The sequence below is a fragment of the Phaenicophaeus curvirostris genome, chromosome 4 (genome assembly GCF_032191515.1).
Source record: "Phaenicophaeus curvirostris isolate KB17595 chromosome 4, BPBGC_Pcur_1.0, whole genome shotgun sequence".
Lineage (NCBI taxonomy): Eukaryota > Metazoa > Chordata > Aves > Cuculiformes > Cuculidae > Phaenicophaeus > Phaenicophaeus curvirostris.
Window position 1 is genome coordinate 53,528,685 of NC_091395.1, and position 23,230 is coordinate 53,551,914.

The 23,230-nt window shown below is 40.2% G+C and overlaps 1 protein-coding gene across 1 annotated transcript in view; it reads right to left on the bottom strand.

Moving 5' to 3' along the window:
- N4BP2 (NEDD4 binding protein 2) overlaps positions 1-23,230 on the bottom strand; it is a 310,347-nt gene that overhangs the window by 60,624 nt on the left and 226,493 nt on the right. The window lies entirely within an intron of this gene.

Here is a 23,230-nt window from a genome sequence, read left to right on the forward strand (position 1 = left end):
CCCAATGACCCTTTCTGTGAAAAATTTTTTCCTAATGTCCAGCCTAAACCTCCCCTGGCGGAGCTTGAGGCCATTCGCTCTTGTCCTGTCCCCTGTCACTTGGAAGAAGAGGCCAGCACCCTCCTCTCTACAACGTCCTTTCAGGTAGTTGTAGAGAGCAATGAGGTCACCCCTCAGCCTCCTCTTCTCCAGGCTAAACAACCCCAGCCCTCTCAGCCGTTTCTCATAAGACCTGCTCTCCAGCCCCTTCACTAGCTTCATCGCTCTTCTCTGGACTCTTTCCAGAGCCTCAACATCCTTCTTGTGGTGAGGGGCCCAGAAATGAACACAGGATTCGAGCAGCGGTCTCACCAGTGCCGAGTACAGAGGGAGAATAACCTCCCTGGACCTGCTGGTCACGCCGTTTCTGATACAAGCCAAGATGCCCTTGGCCTTCTTGGCCACCTGGGCACACTGCTGGCTCATGTTCAGTCGGCTGTCAACCAACACCCCCAGGTCCCTCTCCTCCAGTCAGCTTTCTAGACAGACTTCTCCCAGTCTGTAGCACTGCACAGGGTTGTTGTGCCCCAAGTGCAGGACCCGGCATTTGGCCTTGTTAAACCTCATGCCATTGGACTCAGCCCAGCAGTCCAGCCTGTTCAGATCCCTTTGCAGAGCCTCCCGACCCTCCAGCAGATCAATACTTCCACCCAGCTTAGTGTCATCTGCAAACTTGCTAAGGGTGCACTCGATGCCTTCATCCAGGTCATTGATAAAGACATTGAACAGGGCTGGACCCAGCACTGAGCCCTGGGGAACCCCACTTGTCACTGGCCTCCAGCTGGATTTCACACCATTTCCCACCACTCTCTGGGCCCGGCCATCCAACCAGTTTTCCACCCAGGAGAGTGTGCGCCTGTCCAGGCCAGAGGCTGACAGTTTCCCAAGCAGAATGCTGTGAGAAACTGTGTCAAAGGCTTTGCTGAAGTCCAGGAAGACCACATCCACAGCCTTTCCCTCATCCAGCAGCCGAGTGACTTTGTCATAGAAGGCGATCAGGTTAGTTTGGAGGCAGAAATGGGGCAGAAATGGCCAGATGAGACCCAGGCACTGGGAGAGGGGAGCGGTGAGGAGCAGCTGGGGGGAGGTCAAGATGCTTTCTGTGGGTCATAAAACCAAAACTAAAAGGCTCATTAATGTGCTTTCCTGGGAAGCTGATCTGTGAGTGGAACCTATATTAATAAAACATTATTAACTCCTTGGGGGTTTGTGCAGCATCAACTGGAAACTGTGAAGAACAAAGAGTGGAAGCTTTTAGAGAAAAAGCCTCAGCGCCAGGCTGTCTCACAGTGTTTCTCCAGGATGCAGCCGCATCAACAGTTTAAATTAATTTCTATTTTATTTATTTTTTCTTTTCCAGCGCCACAGATCGCTCATTGCTCTCTACAACTACCTGAAAGGAGGTTGTGGAGAGGAGAGTGCTGGCCTCTTCTCCCAAGTGACGGGGGACAGGACAAGAGGGAATGGCCTCAAGCTCTGCCAGGAGAGGTTCAGGCTGGACATTAGGAAAAATTCTTCACAGAAAGGGTCATTGGGCACTGGCAGAGGCTGCCCAGGGAGGTGGTTGAGTCCCCTTCCCTGGAGGTGTTTAAGGCACGGGTGGACGAGGTGCTAAGGGTCATGGTTTAGTGTTTGATAGGAATGGTTGGACTCAATGATCCGGTGGGTTTCTTCCAACCTGGTTATTCTATGATTCTATGACCAGTGATAGGACATGGGGAAACAGAATGAGGCTGTGTCAGTGGAAGTTCCAACTGGACACTGGGAAATGATTATTCCCTGAAATGGTGGTTGTCACTGGAACAGGGTCCCCAGGGAAGTGGCCACGGCACTGAGCCTGTCAACATTCAAGGCTGCACAATGCTCTTAGTCATATGTTTCTGTTTTAGATAGTCCTGCAAGGAGAAGAGTTGGACTCGACAATCCTTATGGGTCCCTTCCAACTTGAGGTGTCCTGTGATTCTGTGATTCTGTCCTGTGGCGGGAGTAGGGGTTGCCTGCCCACGTCCCACCTAGAGATTCTCCAAGAGTCATTAAGAAGTGCTAACAAATGGCAAGATCCACCCCTGGCAACGGCACGTGTGTGTATGTGCTGTGTTTCGCAAGGACTGCTGCGGCTGGACCTGTGCAGAGCAAGAGCTGCTCATGTGTTTCCTTCCTAGCTTTGTTTTTGTTTGTTTTGTTTTGTTTTTAAAAAAAACCCCACTTTGTTAAATTCCCCAAACAGCATTATTCTTGTAAACCCCATGACCACTTCAAAAATACACCTTGCCTACACTCACATTTCTAACTGCATTGAAACACCACGAGTTACAGGGCTGGAAATCCCAACAATACAGGAATGGGCCCACATGAGATACTGGGTTTCCATTTGCAGTTGAATTTAGCAGGGCACTATGGCCTTACAGAATGCTCTCATAATGCTTTAGCTGTCTTAATTTCTGGTTTATTCAGAGTCTTGAAACATGCCATTGGATTGGGCTTTTAAGTTGTTTCCAGAGTTTTTATTAAAAAAAAAATAAAAATTCTTGAAATTACTCCAATAATCAAACCACCCACAACCTTGTCAGAAATTTACGTTTTCCCCATAAACTTTGTTCCTGTTAGATCAGTGCTGTTATGCTCAATCTTTAAATTCTCCTTAAAAAGGGAAAAAGGTAAAATCCCCCATGATTCAGTTACAATCTGTGATGACCTTCTCCTGCCTGGCACCTTGCATAAGCATCTGCCACAGGTACAAGCCCTTTTACATGGAGAAATTATAAGTTCAGACTCATTTCTGCGGTGGATTGTGCAAAAACTGATGTAACCGGCATTTTGGTCTAGGTTGACTGTACATTTAATAAAACTTAGTACAAATCTCAGCACATTGCATTTTTACAAATCGGAAGGTCCCAGGGTTTTTTGGGAACGAGATCCATCAAAGCACGTAAGCCAATGCTTGTTATACCTGCTGGAACTTGGATGTTGGCCAGATCCCTTTGTGGTATCAATATTATCAGATATCTAATCAAAACAGCCTGTAACTCTGTGCAACTGACCAGTGACTCTGCAGTCGTGTGCATCAGGACTAGAAAATGCGGAAAGTTAAAGAACAATCTTTAGGACAAAGGACAGAGATGCCTTTCTGGTTTGGATCTGCTATGTGCTCCAGCAATGCTGTTGCAATTGTGACAGCAGCAATTGATTACAAAGCAAGCCAAGTAGGCTGGGTAAACTTTGCAGATAGTAGTTCAAACAAATCTTGACTCCTTCCTGATGAAGAAGAGGAATACATGATTAATAGCTTGTGTAGATCAATAGAGTGTTATACTAGCTACAATACGTACAGAAAGGAGGTTTTTGTGGTCTTTATTTCATCTGGTCCAAATAGAAATGGCAGCTGTTTTTAAAAGACCCAACTGGAAATTACTGCCCCATGTCATTGCCATTGCTGAGTACTACTTTGTCACCTTCTAAAGGTGAATATTATTCAGGTGAATACTATTTAGCTACTGAAGATCAGGAGGAAAAAAAATTCCCTTCTTACCAGGCTTTATGAGGTCACGTTCCTCCTGCAGATATATTTGTCTTGACATTGAGAATCAGGAGGTAATGAGAGAATCAGAGCTGGAAGATTAGTTTGAAACAGGACTGGCTTGAAAAGGAAAATGATGGAAATCCAGCTGCGCTTTTAAAGCAGTAGGATTTTTTCTTGTATGAGAAGTAAAGGATTTAAGCACTTCCAGTACAAACTGGAGTGTGCCTAATGCATCAAAAGCATGCATTCAAATTGAGACAAATCATCTGAATGGTTTAAATATTAAAATAATTTCTTCATATTTATATGAACAGAAACTGGAAAAAAGACTTGGGAAAGATGAGTAGTTTTCCTATTCAAATGTTAGATGGTTATATGAAATCGTTAGAAATTTTCAACTTAAATCATAATGAATCAGGGCATGGCTGAACCAGCAGGGAGATGCTGTTGAGGATTTTAAAATTATCTTTTCTTCTGGTGGTATGAATTCCATATTATAAAGCACTGCTCTGCTGGCTGGGGCAGGGAGAGAGGTTTTAAAAACTGCAGTCTTCGGTCTCTTGGTTAGCTGTGCATAGGAGTTGTTTGGAGAGGTACGGCTTGTGATAGTGGCTCCTGAGCTATGTTAAAGGAGTGCAATGGGAAGTCTTCTGTATCCTAAATTTGAATGTGCACCATTTCTGAGTATTGAGGACCCACTGAGGAGGGTGTCTATCTATTCTTTGCTCCAAGCATGTAATTTAGGTTTCTCTGGAAATAAGAGAAAACCCCTTTTGATATAGCTTATTGACATTGCTAAACTCATGTACCTCTATATGCATATAGCACAAGTATTAATGAAGCATCTTGGGTCAGAAAATGAAATAAATTTTGAGTGGATTTGCTTCTTCTAATAGCTCATCATATGGACTAGTAAATCTAAAAATACACAATCAAGCAGTCAAGCAAATTATTTTCATCCATGTGGCATATATGCATTAAGAGAAATAAAAACATTTATATAAAGGTAGTTTTGTTTTCTGGTACCAAGCCACTGTCGAATCATCTGAATACACAGTGCTGTTTCTCTAAAGAGTTTTCAAGACAAGCATGAAAAGTTAGAGGTCATCCAACAAGAATTTAACCTGTGCAAACTACTTAATTAGAAGCTGCCATTTTGAAATGCTTGCATTGGTGATTTGATTTTATTTTATGTTTGCTAGAATGCAAAATTACCGAATTTTATTTTCCTTATATTAGCATGGATTAGTCTGTCTTATTTTTTTTGACTGTTAGAAGTCAAAACTAAGAGGCCATATGCATTGAAGCCATGTGAATACGGACAAAGAGGAAGAAAATGGTCAGGAAGTCTGTTTTCCTTCTTTTGCAGAAAATATTATTACCCAGAAATCTGCTGATGTATTCTCTAAGTTGTTAATAACATCTGAAAATAATTTGAAAAATTAAATAATATTGATTTAAACTATATCTAGTACTACTCAAGGACTGGATATGGTAAAACCTGAACTTTGTGGCTCAGAGTAAATTGACTTGGTATTTTTATGGAACTGTCTGTGATGGGAATGAGATCTCCCTCCTGAGTTGCAACTTCCAGCTCAGAATTCACCTGCCTATATTTGAAATTAGGAGTCTTTTTTTTCCTAAGTACTGTCATTTTAATTGACCACTCATTTGATCTTTCTGACCTCATTTCTTACACCTTTCCTCATGCTCATTACTCTGAATACTATTGGCAAACTCTCACATTTCTTTGCTCCCCTCCCTTTCTGGATTGACGCTGGACAAAAAAAAAATCCCAGTATTAATTAGTACAGAACTCCACATGACATCCCTTCGCACCTTCTCATCCCATCTTTTCACCAATTATTCTTCCATGCAAGGACATTCTTTCTTATCCATCTTATTTTGAAATTACAATCCAAGTGTAATAAATTATGCAAAGGCAAAAAGACCAAAATTTGCCAAACTGGCCATGCCCAAAAATACCTTGCCTGATGATATTTATCAGTGCTGATTTCTGAAATGCTGAATTTCTTGAAGAAACCAAGAAACACCAAATATTTGATCTTTCAAATGAAATGGCAGGTGCTGACAAGGTATATCAAAACCTAGTTGATCATATCATGTGAGTATCAATTCATCCAAGTCTTTCACCTTGTAGGAGTTTTCATTACTCATTTCATCCACAGGAATTTGGGTTTACTAGCTTGCAAAGTTCTTCATAATGAAAGATGAATAAATAATTTACTTAACATAAATAAGAAGTCATTAATATTGTCTACCAGGACGACACGTGTAACAGATATGCCTGTATTTGGCTTCGTGTTGCTCTTGGTGGCTATTGAACCTGGCCCTTTTTGTTGCTCTCTTTTGATAGCTCACTCAGGCATACTAGAGGATGTGTATGAGGAAGGATGTCATTTTTATTTGACCCAACAGAAGTTGCAGGATTAATGTGTAAACAGATTATTATATATCACCTGGGCGTTGGTAACTTCAACAGTTTTCTCTCCTTTAAATGCTCTGTGAGTAACTGTGGTTTAATTCAGTCTGAAAATAAGTTCAGTTGCAGAATTTTACAGATATTTGATGGCTCAGACCTGAGTCACTGTCATAGAATCATAGAATTGTTAGGCTGGAAAATACCTTTGAGATCATCAATTCCAAACGTACCTGGCCACTACTAAATCACGTCCCTAAGCACTTAATCTACCCACATTTTGAAAATAGCTGTTGAGCTAGGGACGATCAACCACCTCCCTGGGCAGCCCATTCCAGTGCTTGATAACCCTTTCTGTGGTGAAATTTTTCCTAATATCCAATGTTTTGTTTGATTCAAAGATGTCTTTGTTTCACATTTCAAACCATTTAGCAAGTACTTGCATATTTCTCTTCAGTTTCACTGGTTTGTAGGTTATGTAAATTCATTTCTATTTTTTTATTTACCAAGAAAAAGGCAAGACTGAGTTCCACATCTCTCATGGTTATGACCTTTAGCTAATGAAGTAATCATTGCATTAGGATTTAGCAGTGATTTTCTATTCACAAATAATTTTCATAGACTTTTCCATCAAAGGTAGAAATTCCTGTTGGCATAAATGGACCATTTTCAAAATCATATTGTTTAGCAAACCTAAAGTTTTGAAATATCCATACAAAAAAACCCAGATGTTCTTAAAATAAATCTGGATACATCTATAATATTATTCTTTGAAGTTAAGAACAACTACCAGTACAAATATTTCCCCGTGTAATCTAATTACAACTCAAATGTAAGGATTTAACATATAAGTCACCTCAGTTGCCAATGTTTCTAGGTTACCAGGAGAAACAAAAGTACCACATACATTCCATAGAAACCATTTGTACAAGACAATGCTAATTTATGTATATACTAATAAAATTGCAAAGATGTCTGTCAGAAAGATTAATGAAATACAGTACAGAGAAGTAAAGTGCAGTCAGATAATTTGACACCAAAAAGCAGTAATCATGTGGTTTGGCAGGGTGTAAGAGCGAACATTCTATCACCTGTCAGGGACAACATGTTCAGGTTTTAGTGACATAAACAATTGTCTTCTTGTATAAAGGTAAGCACGCTTATACAAAATGGAAAGCCTTGAAGCTATAAATGCGTAATGAACTGAAGCTCAAAAGATTTATTTATGTCACTACAGTTGCAAATAAAATTATAACCTGCATTGTCAGTACATTTTTTGTGCAACATGTCTACAGTGGTGCATAGCACTTTCTCTATCTTCCTTCTTTCTCCTGTAACTTAGGCTCAGAGACAATCTGAATGTCTAGGGCAATTTGAGCATATGCAAAAAAGTGAGACCCCTTGGTCTTCTCCAGTGCCCCTGCATAGATAACACTGGACATCAGGACAGATTAAGGCTCCTAGGGCCCCAGTAGCCTTTCTTTTCACCACCTGCATCCACTGAATTAAATTGAAACGCTCCTGATGATTTCATTGATACAGGACCTGGCTTTGCTGCCCCATGCTTCTGCCCAAGTAATATCCACCAGCAGTATCAGCTTTGAGATCCTTAGTTCATTATGCCAGTGGTTGCAAATAATTTTCATTCCATTCATAAGGAAATGGTAAATATCCAGTTGCACTGGAGGACTAGTTGTGTGGGGTTGTGCATGTTCCCTTCCTCACTCTAGCTTTCTACTTTGTTGCCAATATCCCTCCTACTATGATGGCAAAATTTCAGTTACAGAGACCACAAATCTGTGCATGGTAGTTTTGCCTTCAATCCAAATTTGGTGCTGTCTGGGTCTCTCATCTGATCTTGCTTCTTCTCTAAGAGTCACATGTCAAGACCAAGGTAAACTCTAAAGAGGACATTAAGATATCTCTGTGTCTAAACCAAATGAACTCACATGCTGGTAATGCTCACAAGCATCCATTTTATTGTTTTAGTTTTATTGTTAGCACAATCATTGCTATGCGCTAGAATCCTCATAAGCTTGGTTAACTTTTCCCCTTATTTCTAGAGAGGAATTTGTTTTTTCAAATTCCTTTCATCTCCAACTGAGGCTCCAGCCCCTTACTCATAAAAATAAGATATCTATCTGCTGTATCAAACAGCTTACAGCTCTGCCTGTTTTCACAGGGTACATACTTCTGATGTTGTGGTGATTTAGCAGGTGAGTCTTGCATTTCAGTAGTCTTCCCTGTGAGTCACTATATTTCAACAGCATACCTTTCAGCCATGGCTATTTTCATGTGTCTCTTACAAGTCTGTAATATGTGTCAGGCACAGTTATTAAAAAACCATATAAAACTTAAATAGATGGAGATTCATACTTCCAGGGCTCAAACCCTCAACAACCTGGGCACGTATTGTGAGAAATCCTATTACAATCCAGTAGATTTTATAGGATCAGGCTGTTAACTATAAACTGAGGCAGAAAATGAGCATCTTTGTCATGGTTTTCTTGCTTTCTTTGCCTAGTGAAATTATTCATCTAAGAGCTAAGACTCAACTGAATGTCGAGATGCTGAACTTGCAATTTAAGGTACACCTGTTTGTTACAGGGCATCTTTCTGATTAAAAGCATTCATCAGGGTGCCTGTACACATTTTTCTGTGTTGATGAAGTTGAGTCCTGTTTCAGAAATCTCTGGCACTGTTCTGCAGATAAGAAAATTGTAGAGAAAGCCACAAACCTAACTCATCTTGGAATGCTGCCAAACATTATAAGTCTCAAAATTAACACAAATAACTTAGTCCTATTCACAAGATCAATCAGGTTCCTCTCAAATATATTTTATGTATATATAGATTTGTGAAAACTGTTTCTTAAGCAATTTCAGTGTGGCTGTTGTGGCAGTGCATATGCATCATCAAATCATTGACTGGGGATGAGGCTGCTTTATCTATTATGCAGTAATAGGAATAAGAAACAGTATTTATTGCTTTTTACCATCTGCAACTTGCTTGAAAAGTGCCCTTGCATGAAATTGTCCATTTTTCCTTTCTGAGTACTTTGTCACAGTTTTCCAGCAATAAAGACAAAATAGTGTGTTAATAGCATGAATTGACAAGTTTTTTAATATGATCCTTGCATTTTCACCAATATCTAGCGAACAGAGATAATGAAAAGGCACGTTCTTTGTCCTGACAAGTCACAGTTGCATTTTCATGTTCTTGAACAAACAGAAACGAAAGGGTTCTCTCAGCGAGAGATTTAAAGTATTTCATTCAATCGACAAGCAGAGGCAACGTAAGAGCATTCATCAGAGCTAGGAAAATAAAGGGGAGCCATAGTGGTTTTGGATTGCAGTTTGTGCTCCAGTCTTTTGCTGAAGTTAAATGTTGTTCAGGACATAACCTGAATTAGAAGCAGCTTGTCATTGGGTGCCTTCTGACACATCTCCTATCAGTGGCTTTGTTTTATAGAATTGTTTAGGTTGGAAAAGACTTTTAAGATTATTGAGACCCATAGTCTATAAAACAGGTAACCTGCATACCCCAATGAATTTCAAGCTTGTTTCTGTGTTGTGTAATAGGACACATACTGCTGAGGCTTTGAGCCTGTTCTCACAATGCCTATCCTTTCCTTTCTTTGTATTCCTCACTGTAAGCCTGGTTCCTTTCAAGGAGTGAAGAACATCAGTGACCTGATATAGTCTGGCACTTCCCTAGCCTGTGTCCTGCAGTGTTTAAGTACTCCATAAAATGGGTAGGGCTTGGAAAACACAGCCTTCCAACTGCTTTCGTGCATCTAATAGTAGCCTCTTGGGTGAGGAACAGTGCACGTGCCTCTTGTAAGCAGTTATGCAGTCAAAGTAGACAGAGATATATAAGCTACAAGCTTAGAAAATCAGTTTACAAGCTGCTAATAGGTTTTGGTTCTTTCCATGCAGGCCAAAGGCATCAATTCAGTAGTGGGATGACTAACATGGAGTGAAGAAGACAATTTTCTTCCCTGTGATTTTAGCATAAAAGGATTTGTGCAGTTCTTACTGTTCTCATGGAGGACTGGCCTGAGCATATCTTGCATTTGATTTCAAGGCTTCTTTGCTTTTTTGCATTACTCAGAGGATGTTGGTGATAAGGTTGCAAAAGTGGTCAATTTTGTTAACATTAATAGCTAGAGCTGTTGAATGCCATTGCATAGTACTGTGATCACATTGGCTTTCTGAGTAAAACTTTCCTGAGCAGAAACAGCAGTGTGCTTGTCTGTCCTAAATCAAAACAGCCATCAGGCTTCCATTTAAAATTTCACTTATATTGCATCTGTATGCTGGTCAGGTTCAAGCCAAAGAACACTGTTTACATTAGTATTTCACAACTTAGTAATGGATCTCAAACGTTATGGGTTCCTGCTGAGACAGCTGAAATTATACGTGATGCTTTTCACAGGAATAAAAACAGTTTTATTCAAAATACTGCAAGGAAACAAGCAGGAAAATAATAAGAGAATGAGAAACTAGAAAAGAACTCGTATTTTTGCATTTACCATCCACTATTTTTTCAAAGCTTTACATCTAATAACTTCTTTATGAAGTACTCATTCTATTATGCTGACAAAGGATATCAGAACATTAACTTGTAAAATTATGTAGTAGGTTGTTGCTGCCTTATTCTTTCATGTGTTTAAACTTCAGTGATATTATTAATCATAGTAGAAGGACTGCAGGGCACTGAGGTTTCATCTTGTTACATGGATGAATGAAACACTGATTGTTTGGTATCAACATATTTATTGGCAATCTGGAGGTTTTGTTCTTCCTGACAGCAGTTTTATATTTGCCTCTGAATTTCCCTTGATATATAGAATTATCAATGAAAGGAAAATAAGCTTGAACCACCAAAGTCTAACCACCTTTTTTTTTTTCTAGAACAAGATCTCAAACAGATTTTTATTTAAGTAACAGAAAGAGTCCTCAGTTATTTAATCTTTCTTTTCTAATCTATTAAATCCCTGTCTTGTTCATTCAGATCAACCCCCCTTGGTTTCAACAGTGTATTACTCATCAAAGCAAGCCCTGGACAAGCAAAATACTATATTAGCACACCCAGTTCAAATTAAACATGTCCTTGTTACAGGTAATTGTGTCATTTCTTAATTTACTCATTCACATGACTGGCAGTTAAGAAAACTGATAAAGATAGCTGGAACAAATGGAAGGCTTTTTATTTTGCATGAAGATATTCACCCAACAGTTTCATGCTACTTAACTAGTGAAATTTTTGACTCGAGGCATACCAGTGAAAATAAGAAATAATCACAATAATGGTAATTTTAGTGATATTATGTCTTCTTAACAAGCACCAGATTACTCTTGAGAAACTTCACAGATTTAATCTCTCAAGTTTGTCTTTCAAGTTCACAACGTGAAGTCCAATGACACATTCAGAACTTAGGGCAAAAAATCTTATGTCTGTTCCACAGTTTTCAGCTTCTGCTCAGCAATAACCCCGGATGATGTGAAAGCTCATGGGACATATGGAGAGCAGCACAGCTGTGGGGTAGGGAGCTAGTCCACTGATCTAAAAGAGTTATAGTAGTGAGTTATGTTATTATTTCGCTATAACCAAGAGAACAGTTGATGATACTTAAAACTTGATCTGATTCTGATGCTGAGCTTCCTATGTTTCTAGTATATCCTGGCAGCGTTCAGACTCTTTACGCTTAACTTGCAGAACTCAGGTTGTGGTTGCATCCTGATATCTGAGCTGAAGCCTTTGTAAGTGGAAATAAACTGCCTGCTATTTTTTAGCATAAAAGGATAATCCAGAGGAAAAACAATATTCCCAAACTGAACTTTGCCAGAATAATACAGTTTGGGGTTTTTTTGATTAAGCATTACAATGAAATTCTGTAACATTACACTAAATTTACTACACAAAAGATGCATATAAATTCAATTGATGACACAATCAGTTTGGCAATGCTTTATCAGAGAGCTCAGTTATCTGATTACATTAACGCTACATATCCAAATTATTTTTCCATCTTTATATCTCTCCCTGTTAGAAATCAAGCCCTGGAGTGAAATGAGAAAATTTCCCCATCCCTTTGAACATCTTGGATCAAAGGAATGTGTGACAACTGTGATCTCTGAGAACAGAAAAGCATGCACTTTGTTAAGATCTTGCTCACTATTCAGAAACCTGTGACTGGAGACACAGCACATAGTTAAAGCAGAGTTAGAGATGACTCATGATATTCAAAGCTCAAACTTCATCTGCAACTTAATTAATGTTGTGATCCCTGGTGTTTGTGTTCAAATTCAGCCCCACACTGAAAATTGCAGATCCAACTTTTTCACGCCTGGAGCATAATTTTTAAATATGATTTTTAAAAAGCATTGTTTGTCTCTAAATAAATTTAATCAAAGCATCTGCTTCTTATTTCTGATCCACTGCGATCACTTCATTTGTAATGAAAAAATATTACCTATAATCAAATGGAACAGCATCATCACTGCTGACGGCTCAGTGTTAATGACCGTTGTGAAGTTGGGGGAAAAAAAGTTGTCATCTACAGCTTCTTGCATCACAAAATGCAAAAAATAGATCACTCTAAATACACATGGGCATGTGGGAGCTGTAATCGACTTGGTTGCAGCCTGAGAGCTGTCATACATGTAAGAAAATCTCCACCCTAGTTTCAGGATTATGCATGTGCCGGGGACCCTGGTCTCCAGTTCTGCATTGCCACCTACCGACCAAGTCCTGGCACACGGTCTGAGAGGCTGTGCCTTAGCAAGAGGTCTCGGCTTGTGCTGACACAGCTATTCCCTCTTCATTTCCAAAACAACCCCAGTGTGCACAAGAGATACTTCAAGTCTACCCGTGGTGTTGCTTTGGGGCTTTTTTTATCTTGCTCTGGCCCTGTAGAGAAGACTAGCAAAGAACAAAAGATGAAGCAAAAAGGCACTGTGGTCACTGCTTGAATTGTATGAAAACCTGTATGCGACAATACAAAAGTGTTTCTGTCTGCATGATGTGTGTGTGGACTGGAAATACGACACGGCAGGTCCTCACTGCGTTTTCAAGTGCTAAACTAGGCAGCAAAGCTGTTGTTGCACGAGAGATGTCCTCACCCACTTGCCTCATCGGCTCAGCATGCCGCTGGCTCATTCGGGGCAAAGTTCAGTATTTTTTTACTAGGACTCCAGACAAATGGGAAGTGCTCTACGGCCTCATCTTCCCTGCCCTTGCTTCTCCATTTGTCTCACTCTTCTGTATACCCAATAGTTGGTAGGGACACATCACGGACGTCCATCACAAAAGTAAAGCTAGTCTTAGACATATGTTCATTTAACAAATGAGTTATAGCTAATGTTCTCTTACCACACCTTCTACTCTGGGATTTGTTATCACGTCCTTGTTAGATATTACTGGTGGAATGGCACATGCGAACACTCCTCAGACACACTAGTGCAAAGTCTCATGGCTTAACTTAAGCTGTTGTGCAAAGTGATTCAAGCTCATCTGCAGGATTTTGCATGGACCATAGAAAATGCCCATACATTCTCTTCCATCATCAGGACTGAGAGGGAAACATATTCAGAGAGGGTAGCATACAGCTGGGAGCCATAGCATCATGAATTTTTTTCTGTGACTATTTTGTGTCTGATTTCCACCATCTCCTTCACTGGCGGCTTTTAGCAGAATCACAGAATCACAGAATAACCAGGTTGGAAGAGACCCACCGGATCATCAAGTCCAACCGTTCCTATCAAACACTAAACCATATCCCTCAGCACCTCATCCACCCATGCCTTAAACACCTCCAGGGAAGGTGACTCAACCAATTCCCTGGGCAGCCTCTGCCACTGCCCAATGACCCTTCTTGGTCTTATTTAAAGTAAGAGAAAAACTCATAATTTCCTTTAAGTAATCCTCTACTTCCTGGGTATGAAAAATTTTAAGACCAACTTTAGAAAACACCCCTCCCCCCTTATTGTTTTAGAGATGCATTTTCTATTTAAATCTCAGAAATATATCAAAACATTAAATTGTTGAGTGGTTAATAAATACAACAAAAATATCAGGAAAAAAAATATGGTCAGCGTTATACAGCCTTTCTTGTGTGCCTCTGGTGGGACGAACACGTCCAATTTTACAGCAGAAGAGAAGCCATTTTAACTCATTTTTTAAATTAGGTTTTGTAGACCTGTGAAGAAGAAGGCAGCAAATACAGGACAAAAGATACCACTGACTGCAGAGAAATTCATCATGCACCAGTAGCATCCTAGAAAAGAAGATTATGTTCTCTAGCCTGAGTGCACTGGAGGAAGAAAGCATTGCAAGCTCTGTCGCAGAAAGAGTGCTTGTGTGAGGACTTCAAGCTAGCAGGCTTGCAGACGGTCTCTACGTATTTGAACACCTCAGGAAAACATTTTGAGATAGAGGGAGACCTGAACTAATGGTGGCGGTTTAGAATTCCTGCATCAATAGCTTTATATGCGGTTTCCAAAGGAAAACCTAGTTTGCTGAAGGTTTTGTAATGTAGTATGGCAAAGTGAAGGTTAGGTTTTGGATGCTTCTTTCCTCTGAGTAAATAGCACATGCCTGCCTTCAGGACTGGCAGCTCAGCAGTTTTCACCACCTTACCATTAAGAGCACTTTAAATGAAACAAACAAACAAACAAACAAAAACGCCCAAAAAAAACCCCCAAAACAATGGGTCTGCTATTTCTGAAACAGAGCAGAAATCACAATGCTAATTGATAGGCAGACTTCTCAGACATTGTTGCTTCCTCGGAGAGGGTCATGATCTGAAATTTAACCAGATTCAAAGAGCTGACTGGGTAAAAGCAACAACTTTTGGGGTCCCACTGATAGAGGCAGCATTATTGCAGGGTCAATAGCTATAATACAGATGCTGACATTTGAGGTTTCTTTTCAGCTTGTCCTCTGAGTGCTGTGAAACTAAATGTCTGGATATCTGGGCTGGTACTGACTAATGTGTATACCACTGTAACCATCAGCATATTTCGTTGGGGTTTTTTTCTCACTATAGAATCATCTCAGAGTATTTAACATGCAAGCCAAAAGGCAACATTTTTTCTCTCAGAGGGACATGTGACATACAACCACACTGTTTTAGTTCTGCATTATGGCTGCAGTTATTTTTAGACATTTCATAGAATCATAGAATCCCGAGGCTGATCACCCCTCTTTACCACAGAAACTTTGGGTTTCAAGTCTGAGTACTTATTCAAGCACTCAAGATAAGGATTTAGGTAGCACACCTGAGAACCACAGGGTAAAAGTGACCTGACTGCCCAAACACAGCAAGTGGCCTCTCTGTGCAACAGATAGCATCATCGTGTACTCCTGAGAGTCATCTTTCAAGTTCAGTTTGTTATCAAATTCAATTTATTTTATGACCTTTTACCAGTAGACCCTGAACGTTGACCATTACTGTGAACACTGTGTAACTCTGTGGCCTTTTAGGCTTTATTTCTTTTAAATTGCCTTAATTTTTCTTCCCTAAAATCCTCTTACTGAGGTAGCAAAAAGGAAAATAAACACGGAGTTAGTTACTCCAGATATAGCATGTTACCTACACAAACACTGAGCGTATGCAGCAATAGTCGCCCTTCCTATTTTGTAAGTAGGCCAGCAAATGGTCAAGTCAAGTCTGAGACTATGAAACAGAATTATAGAATCACTAGGCTGGAAAAGACCTTTGAGATCATCAAATCCAGCTGTACTTATCTACTACTAAATCACATCCCTAAGCACCTAATCTGCCCGTCTTTTAAATACCTCCAGGAATGGTGACCCAGTCACCTCCCTGGGCAGCCTGTTCCAGTGGCCAATAGCCCTTTCAGTGAAAAAGTTTTTCCTAATGTCCAATCTGAGCCTCCCCTGGTGCAGCTTGAGGCCATTCCCTCTCATCCTATCACTTGGGTGAAAAAATCAACGCCCACCTCTCTACAACGTCCCAGCGATAAGATCTCCCCTCAGCCTCCTTTTCTCCAGGCTAAACAACCCCAGTTTCCTCAGCTGCTCCTCATAATACATAATGCTCCAGCCCCTTCACCAGTTTCATTGCTCTTCTCTGGACACACTCCAGGACCTCAATGACTTCCTCGTAGTAAGGAGCCGAGAACTGAACACAGGATTTGAGCTGGGGCCGCACCAGTGCCAAGTACAGGGGCACAAACACTTCCCTGGTCCTGCTGGCCACGCTGTTTCTGATACAAGACAAGATACTGTTGGTCTTCTTGGACACCTGGGCACACTATTGGCTCATGTTCACTGGGCTGTCAACCAACACCCCCAGGTCCTTCTCTGCCAGGCAGCTTTCTAGCCACTCTTCCCCAAGCCTGTAGCGCTGCACAGGGTTGTTGTGTCCCAAGTGCAGGACTCTGCACTTGGCCTTGTTGAATCTCATCCCATTGGCCTCAGCTCATGGATCCAGACTGTTCCCTTTATTAAATGATGAAAGGTTTCATTCAGCTTGGGAAAATGGCTCGTCTTGGCAATTGCTTTCAGCAAAGACAGCAAGGTGCAACTCTTTTCTACCTTTTGCCCTGCATCTCTGCCTCTCGTCCAGCAAGGGGAGTTGTGCCGCCAGTTTCTCTCAAAATATCATTAGTAAGGCAAGTTCCCCTTTGTTTGTGCTACTATACAATAGGTCCCATATAAGACATTTATGAGAGACTCATTTACTGATTTAATCTCATTTTTGAGGAGGAATAAGAGTTCTGTCACGTAATCAGTGTTTTCCAGGCCCTGATACTGGGTACTCATCAATACTGGGGTTTTTTTAGTTTTTTCTTGTCAGTTATTAGCAACTGCACACATGACAGCTGTGCAATCCAGCTGGAAGAGAGATGGATATGGTTGAAAGGGAAAGTGTAGGTTTGTTTAGCTTTTAATCACTTATTCCAGGATGTTCAAACAAACAGAATAGTGCAACGTAAGCAAAGGAAATTAAAATGGCAGCCTAAATTCGTTGACTATGCATGAGAGTAGATATTCAACTATGCATAAAAGGAAGCTTATACATCTATTCAGCGTATTTTTTTTTCCCCTACCTGGCTTGTATATTGGTTCATTCATTATATTCATTCTATTTTGGTCTTTTTGATGAATTTCATTTCTTACTGTTCATTTATCTTACCACAGTACTCTGTTGGGAATAGATCCTGTGGCAAGTTATTGGGGGTGGGCAGGGTGATTTCATTCCTTCCCCTGTGTTCTCGAGCACTTCTATGGTTCTAGGGTAGTAGGAATGCAAGTAGATCTAGGCAACAATGACAGAAAATAGGCAACTTACATGTTTAAGTTAAGCAAGTGCAAAGCTCTCTGTAGGATATGGGCCTTATTCTTCTCAGGTTTATCCAATAACTTCCGTCTGGTTAGATTTTGCTGGCTGGTTTAGTCATTACCTTTGGTCTTCATGTGTCTCTCTCAAACTGAGCAGTGTCACAGTGATCCTTTTTCTCTCTCATAAAGCATTTGTTAGACCAAGACATATTGTCTTTCATTGACCAAGGTGGGCATGATAAGAAACAGGAAATAACTGGCCAGATCCTAAAATAATTTGACATTCATGCACAAGGAATTAATATAAAGTTATTTGGGACTTCAATGACTGGATACTTATACTGTGCTTTTTGTCTCAATGCCTTTTATAAGGATGGTACACGTGCAGCTCTGTTAGAGCTTCCCATACTGGGATAGACTGTTATATTAAGACCTCCTTCATTAGTTATGCATCTAAATTGAGAGCAGAAGCAGCCTCCAGGCCAGGTAGAAAATTCCCAAATCTATACTTTACCAAAGTTTGGGTTTATATATAGATCCAGAACTTCACCGCTAGCACTGCCCCTGAAACAGCCCTTTTCAGGTGTTTTGCTCAATGCTTCCTCAAGGCTACAGGGGCATGGTCACAAGAGTCAATGTGACAGTTTGCGGCATATATTAAGTTCCAGATGTGCTCTCCTTCTGCTCTTCTGTCTACTGGTTATATTGGCCTGGTGTGCTCCTAAATCCAGGAAAAAAAAAGTAGCAGAATTTTGCTGAGATTAAGTCTATCTTCTTATCTGAGTGCTTCATCATTTGATGACAGGATGCATTAGCAACCACCTTGCCAGGATAAATTTATGTAGATTTGCACACAGAGTTCTAATTGTCAGGAATTGCCTCAGATTGGGACAGAGAATCTCCTTTTCAAAGAATGGTGAGGCAAAGCCAGAGCTTATTCTGGAAGCTTTCTGTGCCAGACTAGGTGATAATGTCAGATCCTCTTTCTTTTAATCAAAAGGGCGAACTTTTATCATCTGCCTCTGTGAGCACATTTATTTGTTTAGAGCTACTTCATCAGGTGGAAATGAAACACAATCACACTAGATAGCTGCAAAGGACTCAAGCTGGGAGCAGTCCCTTTGGAGCTGTGGAAGTCTTGAACTGAAAAGGAAGAACAGAGTAGGCTCAGCAGTCTCTGCCTCACAAGGCAGGATCACTGTGCTTTTTGTATGAGGAGATGATGTAAGGAGACATCCTTGCTGGGGGGTTTCTAGGAACTCCCCCACATCTGCCTGGTCAAGACGTGTGTAAAATATTGTGAAAGTATTGTGGATATTTGTGTTTAAGTAGGAAACTGAAGATCCAGTGGGTTTGGCATCTTTATTTCATAACTTTGCTGATAACCTTCCAGGAAGAATCTTAGGCTGGAATCAGAAAGGTGCGGATAGAGGCATAAATCTGGTGCTGTTGCACCCTGATAACTACATGCACACGCACAGGCTGGACATTGAAATGCAGGCATCTGAAAATAAGAAGACAAAAAGAAAAAGTGGATCTACATTTGATACTATTGGGAAGGAATTGCACTGCTTCTGAAGATCACCTTATATATGCACTTTTTAAAATTCAGGGCAACTCAACTTTTTCAGGTTCTCTACCTGATTTAGTAGACATCGGGAAATGCAGGACTCAATCCTACTTGAAAGTCCTGTTGAGACCCAGGGATGAAGACCCATCCTTATCTTCTTCACACTAATTTTTCTAGGAACCCTTCGTTTGTTTACTCCCTCCTGACAAAACTTGTCTGTCGCTCTGTTCAGGCTACAAAGAAGTTTATTTTCTTTCCCCTTTCATCACTTGTATTTTTTCAAGTATCACCTTATCTCTAGCCTGGATAGTAGGATAAGTTGAGTCTTCATTTGATTATTGCTCCAGGCTTCCACTTCAACCATTACAGATGATGCTCTAGCATCTATTAAGAGCAGTAATCCTGCTCCAGGGATTTAGCTTTAGTATACGTATGTTTGAGAAGTCTGAAATCAGCTCTTGTACTTCTCTGTAACATAATTATTTGTTAGATTCTAATCAAGAACAGGGAACTTTAATTTTCTCTCTAAATGCGTCTAGGGCTTGGACAGATATTTTCGTCGCTTATGATCTAATTATATAAAATAGATGTAGAAGTAAACATGAAGCATTTTTTTCCATGGCTAATAAGAATATAGTAGTTATAAATAAGTATAAAATTATGTTTGAATTTGAAGTATAAGATATGTATCATTAAAATCTCAGCTAAGCTCTGGGTTTTCCTTGATTCTGCTCAGTTTCACACGTTAAAGGCAATTAAATATAAGTTCATGGACTAACTAATTATCATTGCAGGCGGATAACATTGTTAAGGAATAATCCCTCTACCTCTTTATGCTAGAGTTGGAGAGGAAGAATTTACAGTCAACTGCATCAAATTTCTTAAGAAATGTTGCCTCAAATGTATATCTGTTGCTATGTTCCCCAAGCTTGCAAAGAACTGGGTAGATATAAACTGCTTGGTTTTAATACTGGATGAAATAATGGCACAAGTATTCTGGTCTTGCACAGACTCTTGTAGTGAATTGGTATCTCCATCTGGAGTGGTGTCGTTCTGGGATTTCCTGCTAGAACAAGAAAGATTAGTATATTTTAATGGAATATCTCCACACAATGGTTTACTCAATGATAGAGACTCCCTAGTCCCTTTTTTCTCACTGAAAATGACAAATTACTGCTGTGTATTTACTACAGTTTTTCATTATCTTCATTTAATACGTGCCCTTTAGCTCCCTGATAGGTAATTAATAATACATTTGGTCTTTGAGTTATTTTTATTTGTAACATTACTCTAGGGGAATCATAACTAACCTGGACCGCACCTGACCTCATTTTTCAAGTTTTTTTTAGGAGCGAAGTTGTTATTCTTCAGACTTCTCAAGCTGAATCATGCATTAATGTTTTCAAAGTTAACATCCACAGTTAAAGTCTCTCGTAGCACTTTTTTTTTGTTTAAATTGTGTTTGCGTGGGTACCCAAGTAGCCAACCAAGAAAGGTAGTTTCATCATCTGGCCTCATAACCTTTTGCACTTGCACTTATGCTCTGAAGTCATGAGCAGTACAATGCTGGCTTTGTCAATAATATAGTCATGTTCTTGAAAACTATTAGGATTGCTTATGCATTACATAAATCATAACAGACACACAGGCATGCACACATGCACATGTTCATGAGGGTAAATACTTTGCTAGTTTAGTAGGAGTCATTGAAATGCTGCGTGTTACTTAGTAAAACCTTAAAATTCAACTAACAACAATGATCTCTACAGAACCTTCAGCTTCACTTTTTGTGCATCATTTTTATCAACATGCCTCCTCATCTTTTTACCACAAAACTAGCAAACCACTCCTTTCTAATGTGAAAAAAAAAAAAGGCAAAAAAGCAGAGCATTAATTGTTTGGGCAAACTTGGGAATAACAATCACAATGACTCCCAGGATGCTTTCAGTGATCCAGAATGCTGAGCATCAAAGCATTTCCCTTTGTTTCACATTCTCATAAAGCAAATCCATAGAGGTACTTAATGTATGTAGAGGGTTTTGTCGCTTTTGTGCTGCACAGATTGTTCTGGCTTACGGCTGTTATTCCTGTTCTCTGTTTTTCTCCCAATGCCACAGAGCCTGGTGCCTGCCCTTGTCACTAATCGCTTTTGTTTACAGGTAACATGCCCTGTGTGTTGCCATGCAACTTGTTGCCCTTCAGAAAATCCTTTAACTCCCCTTTCTGCTTTAATAGTAAGGCCAGCAACTCCTCACTTTTCATATTCAAACCATCTGGGTTGTGTAAGAGGAACAATATTGGATGCCACTGCTTTGGAAGGTTCTTCCTGATGGCTTTTAATATACGAGAGGGCAATCTGGATGTGACAGAAAATGCAGGGTCCAGAGCTGTTTTCCAAAGCGGTTAATAGTCAGACCGACTGTGCTGAGTCAATGGGTAAAACTTACATTCCTCCCTGTACCTGTCATGGTGAAAATATCCCAGTGTACAGATGGGACTGTTAGCGTTGCTGCTTTAGTCCAAATTGTAGCAGTCTGCACTTTTAGCTTTGGAGGTCCTAAGTGATGATGACACTACTCGTGGAGGTTTCCATAGGTGGGAAAACTCCTCCAAATTTGAGCCCACTTTTCTAATCTTTTCCTTCCCGGTTCAAGAGGAAGCATTTAGGAATTACTTAGAAAGTTGCAAAGCTGTAAAAATGGCTATAACCCCCCACCTGCTGAAGAGCAGAGGATTCAGGAAACTGCTGGCAGTGGATAGAGCCACTTGGGGGAAAGATTTGCAAGAAAAAAAAAAGCAAACAAAGAATGATCCATATTTATTTCCTCCAAAACTTCCCAAGCAGCTATATATCCCCTGTTGACGCCATACACAATCAAGGTGGCAACTGCAGCAAGCTCAACAGTTTCAGAGTCGTGAGTCTAATGGGTCAGGAGAGGATTTGCTGGTAGAAGATGTAATGTTTGTGCTTCCTTGGGATGGCTTCAGTGAATCCAGTCCTTCACTACTTGTAGCGTTTAGGCAATCAAGGTCTTTCTGTTCCATTCTTAAGACCTTTATTATATGAAAAATAAATTAAAATTGTGCCTTGTGATGTTTTCTTGCCTCAATGCATGGTGAATTGGAAACTATCTCTGAAGCTGGCCCAGGAGCACACGTTAGTTCATCCTCATTAGTTATTAAATATATCTGCCTGTTCCTATGCATGCAGTGGAATACTAGAAAACTAAATGTTCCTGTGTTTACCCATAGGTATTTATAGAATGGAATGGAATAGAATAGAATAGAATAGAATAGAATAGAATAGAATAGAATAGAATAGAATAGAATAGAATAGAATAGAATAGAATAGAATAGAATAGAATAGAATAATTTCAGTTAGAAGGTAGCTACAATGATCATCTAGTCCAACTACTTGACCAATTCAGGGCTGACCAAGTTAAGAATGGTGTTAAGGGTATTGCTCTTATGCCATTGTCCAAATGCCTCTTAAACACTGACAGGCTTGGGGCATTGACCACCTCCCTAGAAAGCCTGTTCCAATGTTGGACTGCCGTTTTGGTAAAGAAATGCTTTAAACCATTGTCATGCATCCTATCACTGGATACCAGAGAGGAGAGATCAGCGTCTCCCTCTCCTTCTCCTCACAAAGAGAAGCAAGGAGGTCACCCCTCAGCTTCCTTTCTTCAAACTAGACAAACCCAAAGTCCTTAGCTGTTTCCCATAGGACATTCCTTCTAGTTATTTGGGTCCCAAATAACTTAATATTAATTCCTTGTGTATGAATACTTGGCTGCCTCTTTCAGAGGATTTTCTGACTGCTTTATACCATCCCAGGAACATGATGCAGATTTGAAGCCGCAGACAGGTCTTTCACATAACGCTCAGAAATGCTCAAGTACTTGGTACTTTATAGCTCACCAAAATCTGGCCAATTCTTGAAAACAATTAATCCACTTTAAGTCAAAATTCAGGAATATTTTATGAGCATCACAACATGGCAGAATTTCACCATGTTGGCTCACATAACAGCCCCCTAAGCAAAGAAAGACTTACTACTAATTAAAGTACTATTATGTCTGTACATAGATGAGAAAGCAAGAAATGATAGCTTAGCTGACTCACTCAAGTACCTGTGGAGGCATTTATTTAGCAAAGCTCCCACTGCCTGCATGTGACTAAGAGCAATACTTTGAGACAGGGAAGGACTCATAACTCTCCATATATATCTATATATATCAGAAAGGGTCATTGGGCACTGGAACAGGCTGCCCAGGGACGTGGTTGAGTCACCTTCCCTGGAGGTGTTTAAGGCACGGGTGGACGAGGTGCTAAGGGGCATGGTTTA